General features: G+C 39.9%; 2 non-coding genes across 2 annotated transcripts; one reads left to right on the forward strand and one right to left on the reverse strand.

Annotated features, from left to right (window-relative positions):
* The first annotated feature begins 2,261 nt into the window (after positions 1-2,261).
* On the forward strand, positions 2,262-2,334 carry trnak-uuu (transfer RNA lysine (anticodon UUU)). Its single transcript has one exon. It is a non-coding gene; the product is annotated as a tRNA-Lys (tRNA).
* Positions 2,335-6,351: 4,017 nt separating this feature from the next.
* On the reverse strand, positions 6,352-6,434 carry trnal-cag (transfer RNA leucine (anticodon CAG)). Its single transcript has one exon. It is a non-coding gene; the product is annotated as a tRNA-Leu (tRNA).
* Positions 6,435-8,543: the final 2,109 nt, after the last annotated feature.

The following is an 8,543-nucleotide window of genomic DNA, read 5'->3' on the forward strand; positions in this document are numbered from 1 at the left end:
TATGTGCGGCAGCAAAACCCACATTAGCTACTCGCCCTGTTAAATCGAAAAACCTGACGTGTCTGACTTCTCTATTCACCGATGAGCCCAGGAATGACACAAATTGTAGGGAGCAGGGTAAACTATTCCCAATCACGGAGCAAACAACTCCCACTAGCGTAAAGGCATACAAAGGTGAGTATATTTGCTTTAAATCAGACAAAACTGGTGAAATAATTAACAGGGGCAATTTCCCTAGGGGTTGGTGCAATGAAACAATTCCCCTAGGGGATGATGGCATATATAATGATTACAAACTGTTCAATCAAACATCTGCAAGAGCTGACCTTTTGTGGTTATGTGGGGACATGAAGGTCAGATAAAGGCTGTCTGGTGTCTGGAGAGGGGAGTGCGCTTTGGTGTATTTGATTATGCCTTTCAGAATCTATCATCAAGAAGGTGTGAAGGACCCTGCAGATGTGATGAGACATCACCGCCAGACCAGAGAGGTGAAGCCTGGAGGATCTTTTGACAAAACTGTCTGGATAGATGGAATTGGAGTGCCGAGAGGAGTTCCTGATGAGTTCAAGGCTAGAGACCAGATTGCTGCAGGCTTTGAGAGTGTATTCTTCTGGTGGTCCACAATAAACAAAAATGTAGATTGGATTAACTATTTGTATTATAACCAGCAGAGATTTGTAAATTTCACTGTCCAGGCAGTGGAAGGACTTAGAGATCAATTGGACAAAACCTCACTAATGACTGTCCAAAATAGAATGGCACTAGATATGTTGCTGGCAGATAAAGGAGGTGTCTGTCACATGATTGGAACCACCTGCTGCACCTTCATACCCAACAATACTGCCCCAGATGGAACTGTTTCCAGAGCCTTGGAGGGGCTGAAGGCTCTCTCAAAGGAATGGAAAGAGAACTCTGGTATCGAAAATTGGTTCACTAAGTGGATGGAGAATTTCTTTGGCTCATGGAAAGGAGTAATAACGCAATTGGCTATGGCAGTTTGTGTGGGATTGGCTATCCTAGTGGTGTGTGGATGTTTTTGTGTGCCATGCATAAAGACCCTGATTGTGAGATTCATCAAAAGGGGGCAGCAGCAGGCGAAGTCCAGGAAACTGTACTCTACATGCAAACCGATGGGCCAAAAGAAAACTTAAAGAATGAGGAAGATCAGGAGTACTGGACTTAAACTTCAATGTTGAGTGTTTGTCTGTCTCGTTTGTCAATATTCTTCTGTCTAGATTGCTGATCGATGGACGACACCAAAGGGGGACCCCAAGAAGCAAGAATAGAAGAAAATGTCGTGAATTAATGTTTTGTGTGTATTTAGCTACAATACAACATATATAGGATAAAGGACATATTGATAGTTTAAGTAAATAGTAATGTTAAGTTGCAAAACACATAGGCACATATTTGATTAATGTAATCCTTGCATGATTGGTGATGGTTCAAGCTGTCCAAAAGGAGATCACTGAAATCAAAAGGGGGACCATGGATTTCCTGTCAACAAAAAGATATCATCATCAACACATAAGGGAATTTAGCTTACTTTGAAGATGTAACACATATAGGGAAGTCTCTAAAGGACTATACATTTTGAATTTCTTTGTGTAACTATAGCCTTCTGAAGCTCTTTGTTGAAGTGAACGCAATGTTTTGCATTCAAAGGGGGAATTGTTATAATATAAATTATTATTGGGCATTACAATATTGGTCTAAAAACATTTAGGTATTCAAGGAATGTGATTGGAGTTGTTCCAAACCGCCACGTGGCATAAAACCGGTTAGAACTGGCTGAGTGGAAGCCTGGAACAAAAGGAATACCTTATATGGAGTAGTACTACACCTGGCCACTAGGGGGTGGTGGTAAACTATAAATAAGAGCTGCGCGCTCTACACGTGGTCTGTTGCATCTCTTCACTCAGAGGCTTCAGAACGCAGCTGCTTTGTGACTTGGAGGACGAACCAACCTTTTTCTGAATAAAACTTTTAAAAGGACGTCACCTTGCCTCCTGATAAATTCGGATCGATTCTAACAAAAGATCCACGTTCTAACACTACCACTGGTTAAGGGGCAGATCGAAACGAGCAACTACGTATGCAATTTCTACATGCATTTTCCAATAGAAGTCAAAGACGTTGCAAGTGCAGTCGCCACACTTGTGATGGAGCACAAGCTACACCAAACTGGTAAACATCATGAGTTGGTGATGAACTTTCTTCTTCAGACTGGTTTTTAAATGAAAGTCAAAGAGAAGGTAAGAGCCTAGATAGCTCAGTCGGTAGAGCATCAGACTTTTAATCTGAGGGTCCAGGGTTCAAGTCCCTGTTTGGGCGAGTTGTTTCTTACTGCATTAGGTGAGCGGTAATGTCCCGTACTACGTGGTTTATTTAGAATGATGAAGAATTTGTACTTTGTGAGATATTTCTAAGTAAAATAGCATGTACTTGATAAGCTTGAAATAATTGCACACTGCATGTGTAACATGTTCTCCACACCAACTAGTTGTTTTAAACAGACTGTAGTAAATAGAGGACAGTTTAAATCTATATTTATGTGCAGCCTAATAATGCACTGAGTTTTAGATATTAATACCTACATATTTTATGTTGAATGACATGCATCATAATTTCAGTTCTTGCTTCACAGAGCTGCTTTGTTATTGCTCTGCACTAAACAGTTGGTATATCCTGCACTATTTTGGCTCTTACATAATGCAGCATCAACCCTTAAGTCAGTCTGTCAGTGGTACAAAGTTACGATTTGGTTCAGTTCGTCCTAAAGGCTGCGATAAACGTGAGTACGTGAGCTTAAACACGTTGAACCCCCACTTTATAATGCAGCATCAATGATCTGTTAGTACATTACAATTTAAAAAGGGTAAAGGAGAGTTCTTTATACGGGGAATTAGCTCAATTGGTAAAATCCTTGCTTCGCGTGCGAGAGGTAACGGGATCGATGCCCGCATTCTCCAATGCAGAAACATTATGATCGTTTAAAGGCAACACGTAACATCAGACTCCTTTCGTCATTGCTCACTGAAACGCTGCGTCAAAAATGAGGTCAGTTTTCGCTCTATTTTCATTCATCGTTTAGTTTAAAGACCTTTATTAATTTTTTTAATTGACAAACATGCAATAACTTTGAAACAATCTTGAAACAAATCTTTTCACATTATTATGTATGGTAGAGGGTTAAAGATGTAAATTTGTATAAAGCATGAGCTGTAGCTGCACGCATTCAGTTTAAAACACTGATGCTCGCCTACAAAGCCAAAAATGGACCAGCCCCAAGCTACCATCGCGGTCTAATCAAACCCCGCTCTGTACCACGCAACCTCCGAGCCACTAGTCTCGCTCGACTTGAGCCCCCACCCAGGACTAAAGGAAGTCAAGCATCAAGGCTCTTCTCTGTTCTAGCACCCAAGTGGTGGAATGAACTTCCTCTGTCTGTCCGAACATCTGAGTCTCTTGCTGTCTTTAAAAAATGATTAAAAACCCACCTTTTTACTAAGCACTTAAGCTGACTTGTACTTATTTACTAACATTTTTTTTCCATTTCCAAAAAACCCCCCAAAAAACCCCACTTTGGTTCTAACATGTTTCAGCAGATTTGTGTTCTTTGACTGTTGTTTACTAAAACTTGAGAAATTAAATGTTTACTATGGAAGCACTTCTGTAAGTCGCTCTGGATGAGAGCGTCTGCTAAATGCAGAAAATGTAAATGTAAAATGTTAGAAGTATCTTTTCATATTATTATGTATGGTAGAGGGTTAAAGATGTAAATTTGTATAAAGCATGAGCTGTCAGAAGTGAGATTCAAACCCACGCCTCAATGAGAGACTGTGACCTGAACGCAGCACCTTAGACCGCATCCTGACTTGCTTGGGTACCGTTGACACCACATCATATATCAATAGAAAGGGAGCCCCATATGAGCACTCCAACTGACCAAATAATGATTTTGGGTGGACCATTCTTAGCACTGTAACGGCACTAGCATGTTAGGGTGTGTTTTCTCTGATATGAGTGTATTAGGTACAGCCTTCTTGTTGGGTTTTTAACTGACTGGATTATGTGTTAATAACTCAAACCCTGTTTGTGCTGGTTGTAGGCTATTCAATCGACCACTAGATGTAGTGTAGTGTGTATTCGTGTTTCCTTAATTTCGTTGTGTTCTCCCTTAATGTAATTGCGTTCCACTTTAAAGAATTTGTGTTGTCTCTTAATATATTCGCGTTTTTCCTTATTGTTGTTGACATGTCAGCTTTTGTTTGTTTTGTAAATGTTATTGTGTTTTAACTCAGCGGGCCACCGTAATATAGATGGCATAATATGAATACAGTTAGAAAGTAAAACGATGTCGCATGCTGACCTGTGTGGAATACAACTAATGTATGTAGTACTAAGAAGTGTTTCTTAAGGGTTTTTTTGTGTGTTCTTGCTGGAACTGTTCTACAGGACAACGTATGTTAAAGTTTGTAATTCAAGTCACATCCTTGTGAGGGTTAACGCAATTTGCAGAATCCGGGTAGCTCAGTCGGTAGAGCCTCAGACTTTTAATCTGAGGGTCCAGGGTTCAAGTCCCTCTTTGGGCGAGTTGTTTATTACTGCATTAGGTGAGCGGTAATGTCCCGCACTTCATGGTTTAATTAGAAAGTTGAAGAATTTGTACTTTGTGAGATGTTATTAAGTGAAATACCATGTACTTGATAAGCTTGAAATAATAGCACTCTGTGTGTGTAACATGTTCTCCACACCAACTAGTTGTTTCAAACAGACTGTAGTAAATAGAGGACAGTTTAAATCTATATTTATATTTATATATTTATCTATACTTGAATTTATCACTGGGCCAGTGATAGCTCAGTGATTAAGGTACTGGACTAGTAAACAGAAGGTTGCCGGTTCAAGCCCCGCCACCACCAAGTTGCTACTGTTGGGTCCCTGAGCAAGGCCCTTAACCCTCAATTGCTCATTGTGTAAGTTGCTTTGGATAAAAGTGTCTGCTAAATGCTGAAAATGTAAATTTATGTGTAGCCTAATAATGCGCTGAGTTTTAGATATTAATACCCACATATTTTTTGTTGCCTTAAAGACTCACTTAAATCCTGATCTAATTTTTGAAGCTGCGATTAAGCGATGCCGCAACGAGTTTCATATTACATGAAACCCTTAAATAATCATAATGTATCTGCACTGGAGAATGCAGGCATCGACCCCACTACCTCTCACATGCTAAGCGAGCGCTCTACCATTTGAGCTAATTCCCCTTACGATGCACCTTTGTTCCCATTTTGGAGGTTGTGATATTACTTTAAACTTACCTTTTCTTGCCGCTCAGGTGGCGCAGCGGTAAAAAGAAACGCGCTGCAACCAGGGCTGGATTCTGCGAAGCGTCGTATCGAATCCAGCCTTGCTTTACCGGTTCGAAGCTGAGTGGCTATATGAGCAACGATTGGCCGGTTGCTCATGTGGGGGGTGGGACAAAGAACCGGATGTGGGTCTCTCTCTGTCAGAATGCGATTGCGTTCTCTGCCGGCTGATTGGAGGCGCTTACACAAAGATGGGAGGGGGTGCCCTTAGGGTGTGTCTCTCCGCAATGTGTGGGTGGCAAAGATGCATCTGGCTGCTGCTCGTGTTTCGGAGGGGATACGGGTTAGCTTCAATCACCTCCGTCAGGGCAGGGTTCGGCATAGACAGAGAGGAAGCACGATGCTAATTGAACAATTGGATGCGCTGAAAAAGGGGTAATAAAAATAAAAAAAACTTACCTTTTCTTTTTCATGTAATTACTGATATTTTACTGGATCTCTGCTGATATCTTGTGGGCCATATTGACTAATCAGTGAACATTAATGTTTCCTTGTATAATAAAACCATTATGCTTATTTAGCTTTAATTAGCTTTAATTATTAAATAGTTAATAAGATAGTGATGGTGAAACTAAAAACCTGTAATTACCATCACTAAGTGTTTTTACCATCACAACAAGATATGTGTTGGTAATGACATGTTGAGGTAATGACAGTTTTTACTTAGGAAAAAAGTAAACAGCTAGTATACAATGTACTTTACATACATTTAAATAATGTGAACATTTCAGTTGTAAAATACTGCTGTAACAATGTAAATAGACGCTGATAAACATACTTTATGATCAGGATGAATACATGTTTAAATTTCTCACACTTTTAGAGATCAAAAGCCTGGGTCCTGGCATCCATGCGGATGTTACTTTGACACGTACCACCTACCTCAGCATTGTTGCAGACCATGTACACCCAGTTCATGCAAACTGTATTCCCTGATGGCTGTGTCCTCTGAAGAAGTAAACTTGCATAAAGCATGAGATGTCAGAAGTGGGATTCGAACCCACGCCTCCAGGGGAGACTGCGACCTGAACACAGCGCCTTAGACCGCTCGGCCATACTGACACGCTTGCAAGGACCTAATGCCAATTACCAACATTACCCCCACATGGCCAAAGATTTGTACAAAGTGCTGAATCTTTTCACATTATTATGTATGTTAGAGGGTTAAAGACATAAATTTGTATAAAGCACTAGCAGTCAGAAGTGGGATTCAAACCCACGCCTCATGGGACACTGTGACCTAAACTTAGCGTTTTAGACCTCATCCTGACTAGCTTGGGTACCATCGACACCACCATTTGTACGAACTGCTTAATCTTTTCGCATTATTATGTATGGTAAATGTACTGATTGTAACCCATTTGCTGCACTGTACACTTTGTCACTAGGTTGTAAATCATATATCAATAGAAAGGGAGCCCCATATGAGATCTCCAACTGACCAAATAATGTTTTTGGGTGGACTATTGTTAGCACTGTAACGGCACTAGCATGTTAGGGTGTGTTTTCTCTGGTATGAGTGTATTAGGTACAGCCTTCTTTTTGGGTTTTTAACTGACTGGATTATTTATTAAGAACTCAAACCCTGTTTGTGCTTGTTGTAGGCTATTCAATCGTCCATCAGATGGCATAATATGCATACAGTTAATTTTGCTTTAGAATCAAGCAATAGAACACGAGAGGGAGTGTGTTATCGCGAATAACATCACGGCTGTGATTCGGTCGCAGCCGTGATGTTATTTGCGATAACACATGACCTCAAGTGTTCTATTGCTTTTATACAACAGTTTTTACAAAATAAAGAAAAAAAATAAATCAAAGAAGCCCTGAATTTCATAATAAATATGCTTTAATATTGACAATACCTTCTGCCAAAAAGTAGTTCCACAACGAATATAAAGTTTAACACTACAAAGCAGACATCCCAAGTTGCAAAAACTCATTTCAGGGAGGTAAGAACAACAAGAAGAAAATGGCAAGAACCTCCGAAGGAAAAAAATAAATAAAAAACCTCTTGCACACACCAAAGGATATTGGTGATAACAGAACTTTTAGGAGCTGCTAACTGGGCTATTAAACTAACTGTTCGCGTTACAAACACATTAATGTTCCCTACATAGTGCACTAGATTGTGTATCAGATCACGGATTCATGTTCCCTACATAGTGCACTAGACAGTGAATTAGACAACTGATTTATGTTCCCTACACAGTGCGCTAGATTGTATATCAGATAACGGATTTAAAACGCGATCGGGAAAAAGGTCTGTGTCGCCTGCGTGCGCGTTTGTGTGCATGAAGCTTGTCGTTACTGGCAACGCGTCAGCGGTGTAATACAGTTGTGGTGTGAAAAGGCTGTGCTGTTATCACGAATATCACTTCTCAACCAATCAGATTGTAAGGTCGGAACTAACTGTTGTATAAAGTAAAACGATGTCTGTTTCTATCACAGTTTCATCGCATGCTGACCTCTAGAATACAACTAATGTATGTAGCACTAAGAAGTGTTTCTTAAGGGTTCTTTTTGTGTTCTTGGTAGAACTGTTTCTACTTGAAGAACTCTTTAGTATAATTTAAGGTTCTTTGCTAACTCAATTTGAGTTTTATGGATTTTTTTTTCTCTTGCCACATATAAATGCACATAACATTTTAATGACTGGAAAACAATCGTGCAATTGATACAGGAAAAAAGGAAAAAAGTGAAAGAAAGGAATCTGTTTGTAATCTACCTGCAAAATTCTCCTCCCGAGATGTTTTTCTTTGTGTGTGTAAGCAGCAACATACTTCACCTAAAACTTTATATAATCGCCTTCAAGAGAGATAGCCCGGATCTCTACAGCCCGGATAGCTCAGTCGGTAGAGCATCAGACTTTAATCTGAGGGTCCAGGGTTCATGTTCGGGCGAGTTGTTTCTTACTGCATTAGGTAAGTGGTAATTTCCTTTACTACATGGTTTATTCTGAAAGTTGAAGAATTTGTACTTTGTGAGATATTTCTAAGTGAAATAGCATGTACTTGATCAGCTTGAAATAATAGCACCTTGTACAGTGTATCACAAAAGTGAGTACACCCCTCACATTTCTGCAGATATTTAAGTATATCTTTTCATGGGACAACACTGACAAAATGACACTTTGACACAATGAAAAGTAGTCTGTGTGCAGCTTATATA

Source organism: Trichomycterus rosablanca, chromosome 10 (genome assembly GCF_030014385.1).
Source record: "Trichomycterus rosablanca isolate fTriRos1 chromosome 10, fTriRos1.hap1, whole genome shotgun sequence".
Taxonomy (NCBI): Eukaryota; Metazoa; Chordata; class Actinopteri; order Siluriformes; family Trichomycteridae; genus Trichomycterus; species Trichomycterus rosablanca.